This window comes from Balaenoptera physalus (genome assembly GCF_965194825.1).
Source record: "Balaenoptera physalus genome assembly, chromosome: 5".
In the NCBI taxonomy this organism is placed as follows: domain Eukaryota; kingdom Metazoa; phylum Chordata; class Mammalia; order Artiodactyla; family Balaenopteridae; genus Balaenoptera; species Balaenoptera physalus.
In genome coordinates, this window is record NC_138884.1 from 23,351,848 (window position 1) to 23,375,235 (window position 23,388).

A 23,388-nucleotide genomic window follows, 5' to 3' on the forward strand; every position below is an offset into this window, starting at 1 on the left:
GGCAATGAGACACAAGATTTGGAGGTTTGTTCTGGCACATTCCACTATAATTTACAAGCAACAAACAGGATTTCCCAAAAGGCTCTGTTGGTCAGCATAACAAAGTTTGGCCCCATGGAAATCCTGCAGCTTTGTGGCCGTTTCCCACAAGAGAAACCTCAAAACAATTGCTTATGGGTACTTAATATTCAAAAGGACTGCTGGGCTCTAAATGATACCTGCCATCAAAAAATGTCCAGGAGTAAGTGCTCGAAAATAATTGAAAACAGGGCAGACTTTCAAGACGGCAATTTCAACAGGTAAATTCTACTCACACTGATTATGAAGAAAAACAGCCCATAAAAACATGGTCAACATAGCAATTAGCAGAGACATGCAAATCAAAACTTCAACGAGGGATCACCTTGCACTGGTCTAAAACGCCATCACCAAAATTTACAGTGAATAAATGGTGGAGAGGGCATGGAGAAAAGGAAATCCTTTTATGGTGCTGCTGGGATGTAAATGGTAACAGCCACTACAGAGAAGTTTAAGGAAGTGCCTTAAAAGGTAAAAACAGAGCTACCACATGATCCAGCAGTGCTACCCCTAAGAGTATATGTGGAAAAAAACAGAATTGAAAAGACACATGCACTGTGCAGTGCGGCACCATTTACAATACTCAAGATGTGGAGACACACAAAATGTCCATGGACACACAAAATGTCCAATGAACAGATAAAAAGAAGTGATACATGTAAGCAGTGGAATATGATTCAGCCATGTAAATGAATGAAATAATGCCACTTGCAGGAACATAGATAAACCTAGAGATAATCATATTAGGTAAGGTAAGTCAGAATCAGAAAGATAAGTATTATATGATATCACTTATAGGTGGAGTCTAAAAATACACACCATTAAAATAATTGAGAACACATAAACTCTCTCAGGGACTTAAAAAAAAGAAACAACCTAAGTTTACCAAAGTGTAAAGAAGTGGGCAAGGGATAAATTCTGAAGATTGGATTGAAAACACAAACTCTTTCATATAAAATAGATACTCAGCAAGGACCTATATATACCAAGGGATGTCTATCAACACTCTCTAATAACCTATATGAAAAAAGGATCCAAAGATGATTAGATATATGTGTATGTATAAATGAGAATGTTTTTGTACACCTGCAACCCAAACAACATTGTATATCAATGTTACTCCAATAAAAAATAGAAATTAATTTAATAGATAGAAGACCTAACTAGACACAAGCTACTGGGTGTTTTTTCTGGAAATTTCCACTCCAATTACAACCTCAAAATAGGACTTCTACTAAGGCTGTGGTTGCCGGACTCACCAGAGTTATGCGTGAAGAAATCCTGCTGCCTTGTGGACATTTCTGGCAACAGCAACCTGAAAACCGTTGCTTATGGGTACTTAATATTCACAAGGACTGCTGGGCTCTAAATTAAACCTACCCTCAAAAAATTTCCAGTGGCATATAATCGAAAATAATTAAAAACAGGGCAAACTGTCAAGAAGAAAATATCAACAAATAAATACAACTCACTCCATTTTTTAAAAAAAGCACATGAAATGATGCTCATCATGGCAAATTATTAGAGACTCACCAATCAAAACTACAAAGAGGGGGCTTCCCTGGTGGCGCAGTGGTTGAGAGTCTGCCTGCTAATGCAGGGGACACGGGTTTGAGCCCTGGTCTGGGAAGATCCCACATGCCACGGAGGAACTAGGCCTGTGAGCCACAACTACTGAGCCTGCGCATCTGGAGCCTGTGCTCCGCAACAAGAGAAGCCACGATAGTGAGAGGCCCGCACACCGTGATGAAGAATGACCCCTGCTTGCCACAACTAGAGAAAGCCTTCGCACAGAAACGAAGACCCAACACAGCCAAAAATTAATTAATTAATTAAAAAGAACTACAAAGAGACACCCCCATGCACATGTCAAAATGGTCATTATCTCAAAGACTACAGACAATAAGTGCTAGAGTGAGGGTTAAGAAAAGGAGACCTTCCTGTGGTGCTGGTGGGATGTAATTTGTAACAGCTGCTATAGAGAACATTATAGACGTGGCTTTAAAAGGTAAAAATAGAGCTACCGTATGATCCGGCAGTCCCACTTTTATGAGTATAGGTTTGAAAACCAGAATTGAAAAAGACACATGCACCCAAGCGGGCACTGCAACACTATTTACAATAGCCAAGACGTGGAAGCAAGCAACATGTCCATCAACAGATGAATGGATAAAGAAGTGATATGTGTACACAGGGAATATGACTCAGCCATGAAAAAAATGAAATAATGCCATTTGCAGTCACCTATGGACCTAGAGATAATCTTAGTAAGTTAAGTGAGTCAGAAAGAGAAAGACAAATATCCTAAGATGTCACTTACAGGTAGAACCTATAAATTCATACAAATTAACTAATTAACAAAATAGACACAGACTCACAGACTTAGAAAACCAACTTCTGATTATCAAAAAGGAAAGGTAGGGAGAGGGATAAATTAGGAGGTTGGGAGTAACAGATACACACTAATATATGTCAAACAGATAATCAAAAAGGACCTACTGAAGAGCACAAGGAACTCTGCTGAAAACACTGTCATAACCTATATGGGAAAAGAACCTGAAAAAGAACAGATATACGTCTATGTATAACTGAATCAAGGTTCTGTACACCTAAAACAAACACAACATTGGAAATCAACTCTACTTCAATATAAAATAACAATGAAATTACAAAAAAGAAAAATGTTGGGCCTGAAGAAATGCTGCCTCCTGGTGGCCGTTATCTGTTAACACCAAATTTAAAATGTACTGATGGGCACTTAATATTCACAAGGCCTGCTGGGCTATAAGTGAAAAAACACCTGCCCTCAAGAAATGTCCTGGGGTAGGTCATCGAAAAAGAATTCAAAACAGGGCAGATGTTCAAGAAGACAAATGCAAGAGGTAACTTTTACTCACACTGTTTAAAAAAAAATCACCTGAAAAGATTTCAACATCACTAAATATTAGAGAAGTGGAAGTCAAAACTACAACGAGGTATCACCTCACACTGGTCAGAATAGCCATCGTCAAAAAGTCTACAAACAAGAAATGCTGGAGAAAGTGTGGAGAAAAGGGAACCCTCTTACACTGTTGCTGGTAATGTATGTAAATTGGTAAAAGCCACTGTGGCAGACAGCATGGAGTTTCCTTAAACAATTAAAAAGAGAATGAAATTAGAATACTCCCTAACACCATACACAAAAATAAACTCCAAATAGATTAAAGACCTAAATGTAAGGACGGATACTATAAAACTCTTGAGGAAAATATAGGCAGACCAGGCTTTGACATAAATCGCAGCAAGTTCTTTTATGATACACCTCTTAGAATAATGAAAAATAAAACAAAAATAAACAAATGGGACCAAATTAACCTTCAAAAGTTTTCCTTTTGCAAAGGAAATCATAAGTGAAAAAAAAAGAGACAACACTCAGAATGGGAAAAAATATTTGCAAACGAAGATACCCACAAGGAATTCATCTCTGAAACATACAAACAGCTCAAGCAGCTCAATATCAAGAAAACAAACAACCCAATAAAAAAATGGGCCAAAGATCTAAATGGACATTTCTCCAAAGAAGGCATACAGATGGCCAGAAAGCACATGAAAAAAATGCTCAACATCACTAATTATTAGAGAAATGCAAATCAAAAGTCCAGTGAGGTATCATTTCACACCAGTCAAAATGGCCATCATCAAAAAATCTACAACAGATGCTGGAGTGAGTGTGGAGAGAAGGGAACCCTCCTACACTATTGGTGGGAATGTAAATCGGTGCATCCACTATGCAGAACAGTATGGAGGTTCTTTAAGAAACTAAATATAGAAGTACCACGTGACCCATCAAAACCATGCCTGAGCATAGATTCAGAGAAAATCAAAATTTTAAAAGACACCTGCACCACCACGATCATGGAAGCACTAGGTACAATAGCCAAGACACAAAAGCAACCTAAGTGTAGAAGGACAGATGAATGGATAAAGAAGATGTGGTACACAAACACAATGGAATATTACTCAGCCATAAAAAAGCATGAAATATTGCCATTTCTAACCACATGGGAGGAAGTAGAGATGATCATACTAAGTGAAGTAAGTCAAAAAGGGAAAGACAAGTATCATATGAATCACTTCTAGGTGGAATCTAAAAATGGATACAAATGAATTTCTTCACAAACAGAGACAACCTTACAGACTTAGAAAGGAAACTTATGGTTACCAAAAGGGAAAGGTGGTGGGTTGGGAGAAATTAGCAGTTTTTGATTAACATATACACAGTTCTATTTATAAAATAATCAACAAGGACCCACTGTGTAACACAAGGAACCCTACTCGACACTTTGTAATAACTGATAATGGAAAAGAACCCAAAAAAGAACATACATACATCTATATACAAGTGAATCAGGTTGGTGTACACCTAAAAAAAGCCACACAACCTAAATACTCCAATTCAAAATAAACATTAAAAAAAAAGAAAGAAAAAGAAATGCTGACTATTCCCCTCAGTCCTTGGCGACCTGGGCTGATGTCACATCCCTGGAGCCTGAGGAGGCTTGGGTCCCAAAGCTGGACTGTCACGGGGCTGAGGGGGCTGAGGAGGATGTGCCAGCCAATAAGCCCCCCCGATGGACCTGGAGTGCCTGTTCCCCTCTGCGTGAGCCCACAATCCCCAGATCCAGGCGGGCCCTTCTACAGCGAAAGCAAGCCTGGTGCACCCAAAGGATGGTGGAGCCTCGGGGCTGGAAGAGCTTTAAAAAGTATCCTGGGATCCGTGTCTCCTGGTGGTGCGGTTCCCACCTCCAGCCTCCTTCCTCAGGGTCGCCCCACCTACGGATGACAGCACCCTCAGCAGAGTGGTGTTTCCGGAGATGGGATGTGTCCCGGGGATAAAGGGTAATGGGGGAGAAGCAATGAGACACAAGCCTTGGGTGTTTCTTCAGGCACATTCCACTCTAATTGACAACCCTGGAAGAGGACTTTCCCTGAGGCTCCGGTTGCCCGAGTAACCAGAGTTGGGCATGAAGAAATGCCCAATGCTGCCGCCTTGTGGCCGTTTCCCGTAACAACAACTTAAAAACCGGTGTTGATGGGCACTTAATCTTCGCAAGGCCTGCAAGGCTCGAAATGACACCTGCCCTCAAGAAATGCCCTGGGGTAGATCATTGGAAAAGAATTCAAAACAGGGCCAACTTCCAAGAAGCCAATTACAAGAGGTAAATTTTACTCACACTGTATAAAAAAATAAGCACATGGAAAGATACCCAACATCACTAATTATGAAAGAAATGCAAATCAAAACTACAATGAGGTATCACCTCACACAGGTCAGCATGGCCATCATCAAAAAATCTACAAGGAATAAGCGCTGGACAGGGCGTGGAGAAAAGGGAACCCTCCTACACTTTTGGTGTGGGTGCAAACTGGTGCAGCCACTGTGGAGAACAGTATGGAGGTTCCTTAAAAACCAAAACACAGAGTTCCCATTGGATCTGGCAATCCCACTGCCGGGCTTAAATCCAGAGAAAATCGTAATTCGAAAGGACACATGAACCCCTATTTTCAGGGCAGCACTATTTACAATAGCCAAGACAGAGAAACCACCAAATTGTCCATTGACAGAAAAATGAAGATGTTGTACAGATATACAATGGAATATTACTCAGTCCCTGAGGTGGGTGGAGCCAGGATGTAGGTGTCTGGGCCTCTGACCAGCAGGAGAGAGCAAGGAGGAAGACCAGTCCTGAGGGCAGGGGTTCCCTGAAGTCTGTGAGCCCCGGTGCCCTGATGGGATTCATTCCCAGTGGGGACACGAGCAGGGCCTACAGTGGTTCTGTTTTCCACCCGGGCCCCTTTCATGAAGCCATGGCAGAGCTGGGACCAGAAGTCTCCTGGCGGTGTTTCAAACTGTCATAGCAGTTTCGCAAAGGAACAAGAGAATGAAGCTGAGCCCCTGACGGCCACTCCTTTCTGGGTCTGGGTTGCTTCTATCAGGACCGCCGTCACCTGCACATAGTCTGCTATGACCCACCTACTCCCTCCTGGCCTTTCCTCTTCCTCCCTGCAATGATTCCAGTGACGTTTCCAACCTGGACCCCTCTCCCAGGCCAGACGCCTCTGTCCAGCCATTGCACCCCCAACTCACCTTGGGGGCTAACAGGCCCCTCAGAGGGCTGGGATCCTGCAGCTCCCCAGCCCAGGAGGTGCCCCTGGTTGCTGAGCCCAGACACCTGCTGTAACCGAGCAGGACCCTCTGGGGCCTTCCCAGGACAGACCCCTCCTTCATATCCGCTGTTGTAACTCCTCTCTGAAGTACCTGGATAATAGTATCTGATGCACTCTTCCCGAACTGTTTTACAGACACTAAAACCACCAACAAATGGAAGAAATTAACTACTTGACGATCATGAACACGTAGCCCCAGAGCTACTGGTGCCTAAGAATTTATAAAGTTAATGGCCCTGTTACCTCACCATCAGCCAGAGAATTGTGCACCAGCTGATCTCATACCCTGCGACCCCCTTCCCTCACCTGGCCTTTAAAATTGCTTTGCTGAAACCCTTCAGGGAGTTTGGGGTTTTTAAAGCATAAGCCACCTGTCCTGCTTGTATTGGCACTTTTACAATTAATGCTGCACTTTCCTTCACCACACCCCGGTGTCAGTAGACTGGCTTTACCACGCATGGGCACGTGGAATCGAGTTTGGTTTGGTAACACTGGGGCCTCCCAGGCTCCCACTCTCCTTGTGCTCCAGTGACTGTCAGCTCATCCTCCAGAGTCTGTGGCCAGTCCCCAGGCTAATTCCCCTCTACACCCACAGCCCTGGCCCAAGCCCGATCTTGTGCCAGGTTCCTCAATCAGGCTCTGACAAAGTTCCCTGCCCCCTGGTGCATCTCACATCCCACCCCAACGTGGTCTTTCTGAAGCATAAATGAGACTGTGACTCTCTCCTTCCTGTGATCCCCCCAAAGATTCTCCCTCATTTGCTGGGGTGTCTGGTGAGAGAGACATATGCCAAGGCCCTGAGAGTCCCTCGTATCCCTACTAGGCTGCTGGCTCCTGGGTTCCCTGACAATGAGCACCTCAGCAGGCCAGGCAACACAGTACAAAATTCCAGAACTGCTCACCTCAAGAGGGGGCTGGCACTGCCTCTGCGTGATTAAAGAGAGCAGAGAAGGGTTCCCCAGCTGGGACACAAACACTGCAGGAGTGGCCTCTCCCTGGGCCATTGCATGATCCCTGTGTGACTTGAGGGAAGGAGGGACCAAGGCACATGTCAGTTCCTAAGCAGGATGGTGTGGGCTCAGTCGTGTCCCCCAAAATTCATATGCTGAATCCCTAACCCCCAGGACCCCAGGATGTGGCTGTATTTGGTGATGGAGTTTTTAAAGAGGAGATCAATAATGTTAAAACAGATGCATTTATTGCACTTACTTCACCTTCTAACACAATGTTAATGCTTTCATGATGAACACTATTTATGCAAATACCAAATGTTTCAAGCTGATGTGTTTGAAAATACAGTGACGGGCAGCCTCCAGTAATGAGAAACGATCATGAATATGCACAAATGATTCCATCTGTATTTTAACTTGCTCCAGTTTTATAGTATCCAAGCATAGTATCTGATGTATTCATAAAATGACAATTTTTGAAATAATGGAGGAGGAATTATGCTTGTAGGCAGTGGCTAAGGATTGCTACCATGTTGGTAATTATCCTCACCTCTGTTAGCTTAAGAAAGGAAAACAAAAAAACAAGCCTGATGATTATAGTTGTTGTTTTGTCAGAGTTAAGGGAGTGGGTAGGAGACGTGAGCCTGTTGTCCCTGTAGGATTTTGAACCACAGAATGGAATGGAATGTAAAGCAGATGGTAACCTCTATTTAAATTTTATGCACACTACCCAAAAACTGTCTTCACTGAAAATCATATAGTGTCCTCTTTTCCCCACTCAAAATTCCACACCCTCCCCTTTCAATCCATCATCTACTCCAACTTCATCTCAATAAGATTTAATTGAGTAACCTTATTGCTCTTCACCTAAACGTTATATACTGTCACTATCAATGTGTTTTTAAGTGTTTCATGCCTTAACTGAAGTATGTCGCCTTCCTTGAGAATTACTTTATATGTAACCCTACCCAGTGGTGACTATTCACTCACCCCATATGCACTTCACCTTTGTTTGCTGTGCTTGATGTTCTGTTTGTTTGTTGGTATAAGGTCCAGATCTATACTCACTAATCTTGTAGATCTTGTAGGTATTCTGCGCTTTGAGGCATGTGTCCTTGTGCTATACCACCCAACATTCCTCTTCCTGCTATTATCTGTAGCATGTCAGCATCTAACTCCGGTATTCCTCTCACCCCATTTATTGCCAATATTCTGGGTGACCCCACTTTCCATATAGGTGAGCATCCTAACATTCAGCCTCTCTGTTCTTTAATATCTTCATCTCCAATGATTTTTCCTCCTCCTTCCTCAGCCACATAATCCTACATCATAAGGTAAGTCTTGTTCCACCTGATAGGACTCCTACCACTCACCTTTGCTCTCTAGACCAACCTTCTCAGCTCCCTTGTGAATTACTTCCATCCATACATTCTTTTGATCCCACGCGAATCTCCACTTTTCCGTATTTCCATATCTCCATCCATTGCCCTCATCATTTACCCCTCCATATTCAGTCTTTGCTCCATGGCTCATTATTTTAATAACTCTCATGCCAATATGCTAAACCTCGTTCACTTTTTTATTCTCATTGCACCCAGGGGACAAATTCTAAAGCTTGATCATCTGTCTTCTCCATTTCCAAAAAGGGTCACATGTACTACTGGAGAATACTGGAGCATCAGCGCTGTACATACTGTTCAGAACCTCAGCAATGTTGTCTCCACCCTCCTTATCAGGAATCCTACACAATCTATTTTGTCAACTACTTACTGTATAATAAAACCTTTCAACTGTCAATGAAGCATTGTCGAATTATCTTTAAAATAGTCGATTGGGCCATATGTAACCTCCGAAACTACAACATCAGTTCCTTCTTCACAATGAAGTTTCTTTAGAGTGGTTGACATATGCTGTATCCACTTTCTCACTTTTTTTTTCTCTTCAACCCCATTCAGCTGTCTTGTGCTCCAATCATTCTATCAAAACAACACTCACTCTAATTACTGAGGACCTCCTGGAGGTTAATTCAGAGGCATATTTTTAGGTTTCTTAATTGTCTCGTGAATTACTTCCTTTGCAAAACATTTTCCTTGGATTTTGCCTCTCAAGCCGTGTGTATCTTATTCTGCTATATCTGGCTCCTGTTTCTCGATCTTTTTCTAGATTATCACCTCTCTCCCTCTCAACACTGGAGTTCCTCAAGACTCAGTGCTGTATCTTTTCTCTTCTCACTCTCACCTTATTCCTGTTAAAAAGCTTCCATCGTCATCTATATATCATCTATATGCCAATTATTTGCAAATTTATATTTAAACTTCTTCATTGAGCTCCAGACTCACATCTCTAATTGTTCACTTAATACCTAAAGGAACTAAAACTTTTCTTGGCACGAAGTAGAGTATTTGAAATATGTTAAATCAAGGCCAAAGTTACCTCAAATTGAACATATTCCAAATAAGCTCAGAATCTCTTCCCTTGTCCTCCCCAGCAAGAAAATTAACTGTGTCTCCTCTAGGGTTTGTATCATCTCAGTGACTGATACCACTATTCATCTTTATGAATATGACAGATACTGAGAAGTCACACTTACTTGCCCTCACGTATTATATCCTATGTATCTCTAAGTCGTATCTGTTTATCTCTCTCCAAAATTCCACTAAGAACAACTTTATTTCCTTTCCACTGTCACCATGCTTGCTCAAGTAGTCATCACACTCTCCCCGCTTTCTTACTATCGACTTATCTTCTAACTGATCTACTTGCAACCCTTAGATACCAGAGCTGAAAAGACAATATTTCATAAATTTACCCCAAACTTTTATGTTCCTTTTTTCATACTGTATCTTCTGCTTAGAAGGCTTTTCCCTTCTATTGTTTTCTCTCCCCTCTTAATCATTTTCCTACTTACCTAACTTTCCTTCTTCAGATATCTGCTTTATATTACTTAATCAAGAGCCCTTCCCTAACTAGCATGACTATAATGAATTCCTAGGCTCTATGAACTTACAACTTTATAAATTTTCATTCATAGAATGTTCACAGTCTATTTTTATGTACTATACTACACCGTATTTATGAAAGAATGGCCTGTATCTGTTATTTTCTGACTGCCTTACTCTCAGTGACTAACACAGTTCCTGGCACATAGTAGGATCTACAATACAGTAACTACTGTTTGTACAGTCAGTGAATAAGGAGAAACAAATTCTTTGCTATGGGGAGACATAAACGGTTTATTATATGTAGCTTATATTATCCAACAAAATATAACACACAATTCAGCTCTGAATACCAATAAAATGTTCTATAGGAGTTTTATGTAACGGACACACAGGGCATTCTTATACAGTAAGCCCCCTACGTACAAACCTTCAAGTTGCAAACTTTCAAAGACGCAATCATGCTGTGCAACATGAGGAGCTTACTAATGAAGACCTGATGGAATTGGAGGCCCAGAGAAAGGGGGAAGAGAACAAGAGGAAGAAGAATAACTGAAGAACCAAAGAGATTCACGACACAGGAAATGGCAAGGGGATTTGTTTTTTTTTTTTTTGAGGACACACTGTTAGTTTTTGAGGCAAGGACCTGAATGTAGAACGGTACACAAAGGTTGCAGCAGCTGTTCAGAATGCAGTCCAGTGCTACCGTGTCATCTATGATGATATAAAAAGAGCTACTACCCAGACATCAATGGATCTTTTTTCAAGAGGGTACATAGAATTGAATCCAGCAAGGAACCAGAACCTGTGCCATCCACATCAGGAGTGAGTGAAATTGAAGCTTGCCCTCTGTTTTCTACTGCTGATAATCCTTCAGCTCTACCATCTCCCACCTCCTCTCCCTCCTCCAGTCAGTAACTCTTCTTGCCTGTTCACTCGATGCCAGCCCCTGATGCCAGCTGTTGTACTGTACTACTGTACTTTTCAAGGTACTTCCCTGTAAGATTAAAAATGTTTTCTTTATTTTTGTGTTTGTTTTTTATGTATTATTTGTGTGAAAAGTATTATAAACCTATTACAGTACAGTACTGTATAGCCGATTGTGTTGGTTGGGTAACCTAATAACGAACCCGCTCTCAGAAAGGAACTCGTTCATATGTAGGGGACTTACTGTGTAAAGGGCACAGGGGGATAATAGGCAGTTTTTCATTATGTTTGAAAAAACAATTAGATATTTTCTTTAATGGAAGCTTGTAGATATTGAAAATGTAACAGTCATTCAACTGAGTAAAAGTATTTCTACAGAGAAAAAAAAAAGAGGTGATCAAGGTAAAATGCAGTCACTAGGGTGGATCCTAATTCAATAGTACTGATGTCCTGCAAGAAGAGATTAGGACACATTTAGGCACAGGGGGAGACCATGTGAGGACATGGGGAGAAGAGATGGCTGTCTATATGCCAAGGGGAGAGGCCTCAGGAGAAACCAGCCTGCAGACATCTTGATCTCAGACAGCATCCAGGACTAGGAGACTGGTCTGTTGTTTAAGCTGCCCTGTCTGTGGTACTTGTTATGGCAGCCCCGAGCAGACTCACAGACAGGGTAACTCAGCGCTCAGACTGGACAGAGCCACTCTCCATTCCCCCGTACGTGAGTTACAGGAACCTCAGGAACTGAGGAGGGGATCCCTGAGGAGAGGCACAAGATAGAAGATTTAGGCATAACACGACTGCATTCACGTTAAACGTGCCTGAACTACATTCACATGAGATGGTTTTGTCCTGTATGTACATCAGCAACTTCAGTCTGAACTGCAGACCTTTGGCTTGACCACCTCCAGTGAGAACATTAGCTTCACCTGCTGTGAACCACCTGCTATAGGATTTCCAGAACCACAAAGCATGGAAGAGCTCGTGCTGATGTGTAATCACATTTCACAGGACCCAGAGACTGTGTGCTGGTGTCTGGGCGACCCTCACAGCAGAGCCGTCCAGCTGCCCATCAGAACCCATTTTCCTTTTACCTGCTCATGGCTCCCCTGCACGTCCCAGCCTTCCCACCCCTTGCAGCTGGGACACAGTGTCTCCTGTCACCAAGGGGAAGGGGTGGAGGTGGTGAGGGCCTTGGCCAGCCTGCATCCTAGGATGGAGGGCTTGGTGCCCATGTGGTCACCACACCCAGCTAGTTGGAGCTCTCCACCCGGAAGCAGGGGGGAGAAACAAGGTGGACAGAACCTGGGCCCTGACACCCACCTGCCCTGGACTCTCGCATGAAGGGGGCAGAGACACCTTGAGCCTCAGCCCATTTTGGGAGACACTTTGTTCCAGCAAAGAACCTTTGCCCTAAAAGCCAAGGTGCTTTAAAAACCCCTCCCCAGCTGTTACAGAAAGTAAGGCTTAATCTCATCACACTTTTCTCAAACCCCAGCTCACGCTGAGACCACCACTCAGGTGATGGTGCTTCAAAGCAGTTTCCTTGACAACCAAGGAGGATTGGTTCACCATCTCCCGAAGAGGATTCCTTCAGAGTCTCCCAAACTCTTCTCCTTCAAACATTCCTATTCTAGGCTTGATGAGCTTAAAGTGACAGTGCCATCATCACACACCAGAATGCGATTTCTCCAAGCCCGTAGTTATTGGTTACATGATGCTATTGATGATGAAATCCCAGAAGAGCCAGCTTTGCAAGGTAACCACTTCTGGACTTGGCACTGGGCCCCCTTCCATGGACAGAGTGGAGTGGCTGTTTCCACGGGCCCCGTGGTGGAAGAGCTCACCTAATGCAGCCAGGACTTCATCCCTTCCAGGTGATTCCAGGGTCCTCATTCTCCCCAGACCCCTACCCACATGGCTGCTGTCTGTGCCAGTCTATACGGGACCTTGGTAATCTCCTAAAATGACAGGGTTATTTCACACACAGATAATGGGTTGAATGGTGGCCCCAAAAGATGTGTCCCCCCCAGAACACGTGAACAGGACCATGTTTGGGAAAAGGGTCTTTACAGATGTAGTTAAGGATCTCGAGATGAGGTCATCTTGGGTTAGAGTGGCCCTAAATCCAATGACAGCGTTCTTGTAGGAGACAGAAGAGGAGAGACACAGACACAGAGGAGAAGGCACGTGAAGACGGAGGCAGAGACGGGAGGGATGCAGCCACGAGCCTGGGGACGCCTGGAGCTCTCAGAAGCTGGAAAAGGCAGGAAGAACCCTATCCTGGAGCCTCTGGAGGGACTTCAGTCCTGCGACACCTTGATCTCAGATGCGTGGTCTCCAGGACTGGGGGAGGATGAATTCCTGTTGTTTTAAACACCCAGCTTGTGGTCACTTGTTAGAGAAGCCACAGAACGGTCACACAGACCCTGCTCTGTAGGATCCTCGAAGTGTGGCTCTCACTAAAGGCAGACAGAGGCTGGACTGCAGAACCCTTAGAGCCAGCACTGGGCCCCAGAAATCCTAAAGCAGTCGCTGGACACCAGAATGTTGAAGGGTCAGTCGGAAGCCCATCCCTAAGGGTGCCGGCTGCACCCGGCCTCCCCAGGTTCTTACACCTGTACATGTGAGGGGTACATATTTCCATCCTGATTCAGGACCTTTGATGTCACCATTCACGCTGCTAATTAAGAACCTGCCAGTTACACAGATGAAAACCCTATCAGGACACTCGCTACACTGATGAACAATTCTGAGGTTGGTCAGAAGTGGGGAATTTTCTCACACGCAGCCAGCAACCTCCACCAAGAAGCGTCCTCACTGGAAAGCTGGAGCGGAGGCGTCTCTGAGCAAACCTTCGCTGAGCCCCCCCGGCCAGCTGCTCCTGAACTTTATCCGCCCATCCCGGGGAAACAAACCTAAATAAACATGCGCAAGGGCCTTACAGGCTGGAGGAAAGGGCTTCGAGCCACGCCAGCGACAGCACGCCAGCGACAGCACGCTTGCTGAGTTGGCTCCCACAGGCCATGCGGGATGGTCCTGGCCCCGGGCGCTCTTCTGGAAGCTTTCCATTTCCCTACCTGAGCTACCCCTCCTCTTCGGGCCCCCACTGCCTTTTCTCTTGCTTCCTCACCTCTGCCCGGGAAGAACTTCCAGTGGCAGGTACGGGCGGCACATCCTCTTCCTTACGTAGCAGAGCAGCCCGGCAGCTCCTGCAGAGGGTGCGGCAGAGCCCCACTCACACCGGGCCACCCACGAGGCTGCGGTCCCTCGCTCCCTCCCACCAGCCCAGCCCCACGGCGCTGATGGGCCAGAGAGTATGGCCTCAGGCACAGCTGCAAGGTCTCTTGCTGCCTGGAGGGTTGGCCATACAGAGCTCAACCCAGGCACACCTGGGAAGGGCTGGCCGGCCGGGTCAGGCTGCCCAGGTCAGCCAATCCTCACTGATCAGGGGCTCATAGATGCAGAAAATGGGCCCTGCCGCACCGGCCAGGTCCAAGGAAAATGCGTGGCGTCCTGAGGGTCAGGATAGACAAGGGGCTGCAGCTCTGGCTTGTTTTCTAATCATTTTATCTCATCCAAGAGTGGGGGACAATTTCAAGAAGACCCTCCCCTACTGAGAAGCACCCAGGAGTCAGGGAGAGGAGGGCTGGTGGGTGGAGACAGGAGCCCAGTGCCCCAGGTGCAGCGGAAGCCCCTGGAAGCCCCGGTGGAAGGAGGCCGCGCGAGTGAAGCCCAGGGTCACAGACCTGTCGGAGCTGCTGTTTGTTAGTTCAGGTCCTGCTCTGAGGTGCTCAGGGTCAGCTCTGACCAGCAGGTGGGCAGGGGGTGTTCTGCCACGAGGGCTACGTGCACGGTTCCTGTGTGCCCAGCCCTGCTGGGTGCCTGCCCGGGTGGGTCCCATGCCCTGGGAGGGGCCTGCCCACGAGAGCCCCATGCGCGGGGAGGGGCAGGTGCGTGAGCGTCCTCTCTGATTCTTTCCTGAGGATATTGGTGGAGGGCATTCAGGCAACAGGGCAAACAGCTTGCTCTGGATGCTCTTGTGGGGAAGTGGGTTCGTAGCAACAGGGCTCAGCCTGCAAAACCCCAGAAGCCCTCCCAGGACAGCCCCAGAACTGCTTCTGGAATGGCAAGGAGAAGTGGGTCTTCCACCTACTCGACGTGGAGGAAAGGGCTGGGGTCTGCAGGGCCGCCCTCACCTTCAGGGACTAGCTGGGAGGCTCACAGGACCCAGCACATGCTTGTGGCTTGTGTGCTCACAGCTGAGATGGGTCACAGCACGCAGTAGGGATACACGGGAGGGAGGGCCCCTGCTCCGCTCACCTCATGACCCTTCATGCCCCCTCCTTCCCTCGAGGGTCTCTAGGGTGTCTCCTCCCCCAGCGACGAAGGCCAGAACCATGACAGTTACCCACCCCCGGTCCCCCCAGGGAAGTTCACTATAGACTTGGCACCCGGCTGGGGGCTGGTCACGTGGTGTTGTCTGCCCTCATCCTCCAAAATGCCAGTGCCCACAAGGGGAGCTGGGGCTCAGCATGAACCACATGGATTGTGCAAACAGCACAGGCGCAGGGGGCTGCCCCTAAAGGGAGGCGGGAGGGTTTAGATCAGGGCAGGGAGCTGCTCACCAGCTGCATTAGCTTCCCGGGGCAACTGTGACAAACGACCACAAACGGAGGCTCAGAGCAACAGAAACCTGTCCTCTCTCAGTCCTGGAGACCAGACGTCTGAGGTCAAGGTGTCCCAGGGCCGCGCTCCCTCCGGAGGCTCCAGGGGAGGGTCCTGCCTGCCTCTTCCAGCTTTGGGGGGCTCCAGGCATCCCTGAGCTTGTGACCACATCTCTCCCATCCTGCCTCCGTCTTCACCTGCTGTCTCCTCTGTGTCTCTCTTCTTGTCTCTTAGAAGGACACTGTCATTGATTTAGGGCCACCCTGATCCAGGATGACCTCATCTCCAGATCCATAACTAATTGTACCTGCAAAGACCCTACTTGCAAATAAGGTTCCATTCTCAGATTCTGGGGGCATGACGTGGCCATAACTTTTGGGAGCCCCCCATTCAACCCACTATAGCACCCAGGTCCCAGATGCCAGCTGACCTTCCTCAGGCAGCATCAGGCTGGTGATGTTCTGTCTTTCTGCACGGAGTTGTCTCTTGTTTCTTGTGGTATCTTAGTGAGGTTGGGTGAGGGGCACTGCTGGCTGACCTCCCCGGGAGGGTCATTCCAGGGACCATGCTGACGTGTCCTTCCCGGGAGCGTGGGAGCACGGCCAGGGCTCCCTGTGAACACTCCACACTGACCACGTGACGGTCAGACGCCTGCATGCGCTGGACCAGTCCCTGACCACTGTACCGTCTACCACGTCCACAGCCTGGTGTTGTGTGCGGGCCTATGACCATGACGTGTGGACCGGCAAGATGGGTGGGTGCCCTTCTGCCTGCCACGTGGCCTCCAGCCCTGCTGTGGACACCCCCATCCAGTCAAGGACCCTTGCTCTTGCCATAGACACCCCCATCCCATTAGCCCCCAAGAGGCCTTCTGGGAGGGCTGAGAACTTGGCCATGAAGAAGACAGGGCAGGCCCTAACTGCAGCAGGGTAAGCAAGTACTGAGGGTGCTTGGGTATTTGTCCCCCAAAGGCCCAGAATGGGGGTGTCTGAGCCGTGAGGGCTCTGACTTGAGGGGTCCACTTCCACCTGGGCTCACCTGGAGGGTTGCTGCTGGGAGAGCGCATCCTTGGGTGATTTTCCAACTCTCCCCGCCCCCAGCCTCTCCCCCTGGGCCCCCACGACCCCATTAATAGTCTTTAAATGGTGTCTCTCACCCAACAGGCCTGCGTGGGAGATTTTAGTATTGTGTGGGAGTCCAGTGACCAGCGCCCATGTGGCCTGTGTGTCTTGGGAGGGGAAGGAACATCGCCCTCACATTCCTGCCCCAGTGCACCTGGGGTCGGGGGCAGCAGACCCAGGCTTCGTTCTGGCAGAAGCTCCCTTTCTGCGAACAAGTCTTCCCCCGCTCCCGTTATCCTCACTGGAGGCTCAGGAGGCCACAGCATCAGGGCACTTCCAGCACCCGGACTACACCCTAAGGAATTTCTCAAGAGCAGTGACCAGGCCTGCGGGCTGAGGGGAGGGAGCCGGCCTCTTTGTGATCCATGGGGGCTAGGATGCCTCCTACCCAGGAGGGCCTTGGGCTCACCTTAACTACCACCTGGGGTCTCCTACCCCTCCCCTGGTAGAGGGGCCCTTCAGATTCCAGGGCCCAAGATCTCCCCCCACTTCTGACCCCCACTGCAGCACTGGGGACCCAGAGACCCCTTCCCTGGCTTCTTTTTTCTTGGAGGCTCCCAGAACTCCCTGAAGATGTTATAATCAGGGTTTATTATGGTGAAGGATGCAGATTAAAACCAGCGAGGACAGAGGTGAGGAGCAGGGTCCAGCGTCCTCACCTGTGGCAGCCCAGGGAAGCCCACTTGAGTCCTGAGGTGCAGGATTTATTGGGGTCTGTCACGTCAGCATGGGGACCACCATGTGCCTGACCTCAGCCTCCAGCCCCCGAGGGGCTGCCTCGGGACTCAGGAAGGGATGTCCCACCATGCATCATGCCGTCAGCGCAGACCAGCCTGGAGTGAGGCGGAGGCCCACAGAGCACAGACACTCCCGTCAGACTCAAGGTGACCTCCCGGAGTCAGGAGCAGAGGCCCGGCCTCCCTGTGGGCAGGTGAACCTGTAGTGCACAGGCCCTGGTGCAGTGCCCGTTGCGTGTGGTCAGCGTGGGTGCACGCGGTTGCACAGTGCCCGTGTGCCTCAGCCTGTGACCGCTGACCACACTGTCCCACTCTGCTCACGACAAGAGCGAGGCCAATGGAGGGACAACGGGGGTGGGAACAAAGCCGGTCTCAGTCAGGTCGGGTGAGAAAGGGTCGAAGGAGCAAGAACACGGCTGCCCTTGCCTGGTGAGCCGAGAGCGGACGTGCACCCGGCGGTCAGTCCGTCTCCCCACATCCCACGGTAGGGCTGCCTTTCCTGCATCCTGGGGCAGGGTCACGCCTGTGTATACAGCAGGACCCATAGCAGTGCATGCAGCAGCCCTGGTGCCTGCCCTCGCCATGGAGTTGGGGGCTTGGTGACGGTGGAACATCCCGACAGGACATGGGATTGACCTCGGGGAGGATGTTGGCGTGAAGCCTTTGGGAACTTCTGGAAGGAACCCTCACCTGTCCGCGCAGGTGGATTGAGGACACCGACCCAGGGTGGGCAGGCAGGGGAGCCCAGGGAGGGTCCTGGGTCATCCCTGAGGCTGGACGAGGGGTGTGGAGCTGGGGGTGATGGCGGTGGGGAGGAGGGGCTGATCGCCGGACAGGGAGGAGGCGGACCCTCCGAGGCAGCCGGGAAGGTGAAGACGGTGCCCGACGGGAGGACGGAGAGACCAGCAGGCGGCGCTGCAGGCGCGGGGATCAGGGCTGCTTCCGGCTGGGCGGCGCCTAGCCCCGCACCGCTGGAAACCACCCGGTGTCTGGCCAGACCCCAGCCGCCAAGAGAAGAGAAGCCCCATCTACACCGCTGGAAACACAGGTGCCGGGCATTCACCCTCCCCTTCACCTGGCGGGGGAACAGGCACATTGAAGTGGAGAGTGACGGGGTGGAGGTGGGAAACGTGGGTGCTTGGAGCCTGGAGAGGAGGGTCCCTGAGGGGGTGAGAGCACAGGCAGCAGGAGAGGGACGGGGGACGGGCAGCGCGACGGGCAGTGAGTGTCCGGCGCTGGAGCACGTGCATCCTCGCTCGGGCCGGCCCCCCTCCCCCGAAGGCTGGGTCTATTAACACAGGGGACCCTGGAAGGGGGTTTTCTGTGTGGCTGGTTCCCTGAAGCTGGGTGTTTGTGGGCACATGGGCCAGTCTGCAGCCCCGGTGAAGACATCGTTCTCTCCGGGGGAATGAGGTGGACACTCAGTCCCCGGTCTGTGGATGGTCTAGTCCTCTGGGTGTCATGTCTCTTCTTGGGGGTCACTGGGGCTTTCTCCTCACCCCGTGGGGTACAGCAGGGGAGGGATGGGCACGTCCTGGGCTCACTGTGGCTGGGCTCCTGGGGAGGACCTCTCCGGCCCACATGTTCACAGGCCTCCGTCACCCCTGCTCGACAGCTCCCTCCAGAGACTCGGCAAGAGGACCTGCCCTGTGAAACGGGGCGCCTGGGTCGGGGGGCTGGTGGGGGGCTGGTGGGTCCCTTCTCAGATGGCCACACTCAGGTCTGGGGATGGGTGTGGTGGCCTGTGGCCACTCGCCGAGGTCACCACACCGCTGCGGCTCCTTTCGGGGTCCTGAAATGCCCCAGGGGCGGCTGGGGGAGGGGGAGAGGTCGCCGTGACGGGGACGTGTGGGACGGGGGTCCTGGGCCCTGGGTCCCTCCCCGAGGAGGAGTGGGCGTCATGCCCAGAGGGGAGGCGGCCAGTGACGGTCCTGGGTGTCAGCAAGCACCGCGCCGCGCCCCGCAGGCCGGGTGTGGGATTCCTGTGGCCCCGGCACAGGACACCAGATGGGGGGGTGGGGTTGGGACAGGTGACGCTTCCTCTCAGGCCTGGAGCCCGAGGTCAAGGTGCTGGGGGCCCGCTCCGCCGCGGGTTCTGGGGTCGGTCGGTCCCAGGCCACTCCCAGCCCCGTCTCTGTCTCTGCCGTGACATCGCCTTCTCCCCCGTGTGTCTGGGTCCAAATGTCCCCCATGAGGATGCCCGCACACAGGTCAGGGACCTCGTCTCAGCCCGGGCAGCTCTGCGGTGGCCCATCTGCACACAAAGTCCCATTCTGACATCCCGGGGGTCCGTCTTCTGGGGCCTCTTGAGGTGACAATCCTCGTGGTCAACACAGCTAGTGGGGACATGTGGGTCCCCCAGGCCGGAATCCAGGAGCCTCACGGAGGAAGCGGTGTCCTGACTCAGGGAGGACGGACGGACAGGCAGAGGCGGGAGGGAGGCCGAGGGGCGGTCAGCCCTGCCCTCCGGGGAGTGAGGAGTCTCTAGAGGGCCGGGCCGGAGCTGGTGGGGGGGATGCGGCGGTCAGAGGCGGGCGGCCTGGTCTGCAACGGGCGGGGTCACTTAGGGGCAGAGGCACGGGGGCCTCAGGGATGCCCTCTGTCTGCTCCTACGAAGGCGGGCGGCCGCGGGCTCCCTGCCAGGTTGGGCCAAACGTGGAGCGGTTTGAAGACACACCCCAGAGCCGCCTTCGAGAAGTGCCTTGTGCCTGGGGACACGGAGACTCCAGCCTGCCGGGGAGTGTGTGGGGCTGGCGGCACGTGGGGCTGCATCCAGGGCCCTGAGGAGCTCGAGGTGCCCGCTCCAGGCCTCACCTGGTCCGGGACGGAGGGCGGCTGCCCAGGCCTCCTGCTTCGGCACTGCCCCTGGGCTGGGAGGGGCCAGCGGGTCCCCTGACCCTTCACTGCAGCCAAGCTGAGGCTGCTGAGCGGCCAGGGCCGGAGCACAGCCTGTGGGTGGGATGTGCGTGGGGACGTCGCAGGACAGCGGTGGGGCGCCTGCATCAGCAGAGGCTGGTCATCCACTGGACATACGACAGGAGCGAGCGGGACGGCAGGGCAGCCCGACGCCCGGCTCGGGTGCGGAGGCGGCTGCGTGTCCTCCATCTTCAGCACCCAGACGTGTGTGTAGAGATGCTCGTCCAGATACCGAGGGGCTCTTTCCTCCGATGCATCGTGTCTCATCATCTGGCAGGTGTGGGGATCCTGGGGCGACCTTGACAACATGCCACAAGCCGTGGGGGGGGGGGAGGTCACAACAGCAGAGATTTCTCTCTCGCAGCTCTGGACGCTGGAAATACACAATGAAAGTGTGGTTGGTTCCTGCTAGAACTTCAGGGAATCTGCCCTGGCTTCTCCCGGCTTCTCTGGTCTCCAGAAATCCTTGGCGCCCCTGGACTTGGGGCTGCATCACCCCCACCTCTGCCTCCATCGTCACGTGGCTTCTCCTCTGTGCCTGTGTCCAGATTTCCCTCTTCTTATAAGGAAGAGATAAGATAATCTCTCTACACATATAATTTAATTTTGTATATGTGGGTATGCAGCTATAGTTACAATAGAGAGGAGAATTAAAGATAAATACATTTTAATGAAATAATACATAATTTAATAGGTAAGTACTTGGCTTCAACTACACTAAGTAATCAGATGTTTGCTTAAATTTTTCTTCAGTTTAAATTTAAGAAAAGGCAGATAACATTCAACTCGATTCAAACTTTATATTTAATGTTTTTAAATGAGGACAAATCGGCATCGTTGTATATAATTCCAATTACGGTGGTGACAGCAATCTTGGTGCATTTACTGGCAATTCAGAAACTCTGAGCCACTTTACCAGGAGATTTTGTTTTCCAAAATATCAGAGAATTCTTGGTAAAGTTCTGAATAACTGTGAGAACAAGCTTCCCTAGAATCACATCGTTGTTATATTCCTGCAAAATTTAGCATTTCTTAAAGCCGTATAGAAATAACTTGTGTGTAAAGCAGCACAGAGTCGGATTCTCAGCTCAGAAAATCACGAGCAGGTCCTTCCCAGTCAATCATGGGCAGGCACAAGGCAGCCCTTCCTGCAGGAGGCCTGGCAGATCAGGGCACCACCGCAACGTGCCCGAGAACCCCAACCTTTGTGTCGACCACAAATGCACAGTACCAGCTGGGAGAACCCAGCTGAGACCAGAGGTTCCCAAACAGGGACACGTGCCCCCCTGTCCAGGGCGCAGGACAGTGTGTGGTTTGGAAGGAGTCACTTTGCAGCTGCCCCTGAGACTGGCCTGCCTGGAGCCCCTGCACTCAGAGCAGCTCACATGCAGAGGGACCCTGGTGCAGTCCCCTCTTCCTAGGACATTAAATCCTTAAGGACCCATAAATGCAAGACGTCTTAACTTGGCTACCATAACAAACACAACACACAGGGCTGCTTAAACAACAGACGTTTATTTCTCACAGTCCTGGAGGCTGGAAGTTCCAGAGCAAGGTGTCAGCCGGGCTGGTTCCTGCTGAGACCTCTCTCCCTGGTGTGTAGACAGCCGTCTTCTCCCTGTGTCCTCCTATGGTCATCCCTCTGTGTCTGTCTGTGTCCTAATCTCCTCTTCCTATAAGGGCACCAGTCACATTGGAGTATAGCCCACTCTAGTGACTTCATTTTAGTTTAATCACTGCTTTAAAGACCTCGTCTCCAAACACAGTCCCATCCTGAGGTCCTGGGGGTCAGGACTCAGCATGTGAATTTTGAGGACACGATTCCGCCCACAGCAGGCATGCCTGTAACACAAGACTGCCTGCCTTTCCTGGCCTGGGGATGTTTGTGTTAAGGACGAGGACAGGAGACGGGGCAGGTGGCCTCACCAGGCGGCAGGAAATCAGCTGTGGGTGGAGCCAGGACAGTTCTGCACTCGTGCCTCGTCCATCCTCCAACCACATGAGAACCACTGCCCCCGAGTGGGAGCCCACGACGACAAGGTGTCCGCAGTGCCGGTGAGAGCGGTGATCACAAAAATGTGTCACTTTTTTAATACTAGCAGTTCTTCTCAGCTTTTCTCTACGTGAAAAGAAAGACCCCGGGAAAGTCAGGACAGGATGGGGTCATCTGTCACGCTGTCCAGGGCTGGCCTTGCGCCCTGGAGGAAGCGCCCTGTGACTTCTTCCCAGTGGGCGTGCTGTCCTGGAGCGGCCAGAGCTTCTTTTGTTTACTCCGCGTGTGGCTGGTCCTCATCAAACCTTCGAAAATGTTTATAACTTTCTATTAATAGAGTATCTGTCTGTACACTTTTCTATTAATACAGCATATCCTCCCTGCTGACCTGATCTGCCCTGCCCCACCCCCAGTAAATACCTTTCTATTACCTTGAAGTTTGACTGTGATAAAGTCATTGAAGGCATTTTTTAATCTTTATGTCTTCTTAGTTACTTATTCTGAAGCTGAAAACCAAAGTTTGATACCCCCCCTCACACGTACACACACTCGCATGTACATTTACAAAGTACAAAATACAAAGTAATCTGTAGTGACAGAAAGCAGATCCGAGTTTGCCTGGATTGGGGAGAGCGGGAGGAAAGTTCTGGGGATGAGGGTATGGATGAAATAAAAATTCATATGTTAAGGCAAGGCAAGAAAAATTTAAAACATAAACTTTTTCCCTGCCCTTCGGCCTCCTCCCTCCCCGCTAGTGTGCATGGGCATCTGCATTATGTGTTCGCCTGACCTCCCCAATGGCAGAAATATCTGCTCAGCCACAAAAATCAATTTTTCTCCTTCTGGCGACAG

The 23,388-nt window shown here is 50.0% G+C and overlaps 1 long non-coding RNA gene across 1 annotated transcript in view; it reads left to right on the forward strand.

The window, feature by feature from the left end:
- The window catches only part of LOC309661092, an 834,961-nt gene extending 823,764 nt beyond the window's left edge, over positions 1–11,197 (forward strand). Inside the window, exon 2 of the long non-coding RNA XR_014263855.1 lies at positions 8,882–11,197. This is a non-coding gene — a long non-coding RNA (uncharacterized lncRNA). The remainder of the gene's footprint in view (positions 1–8,881) is intronic.
- The last annotated feature ends 12,191 nt before the right edge of the window (positions 11,198–23,388 follow it).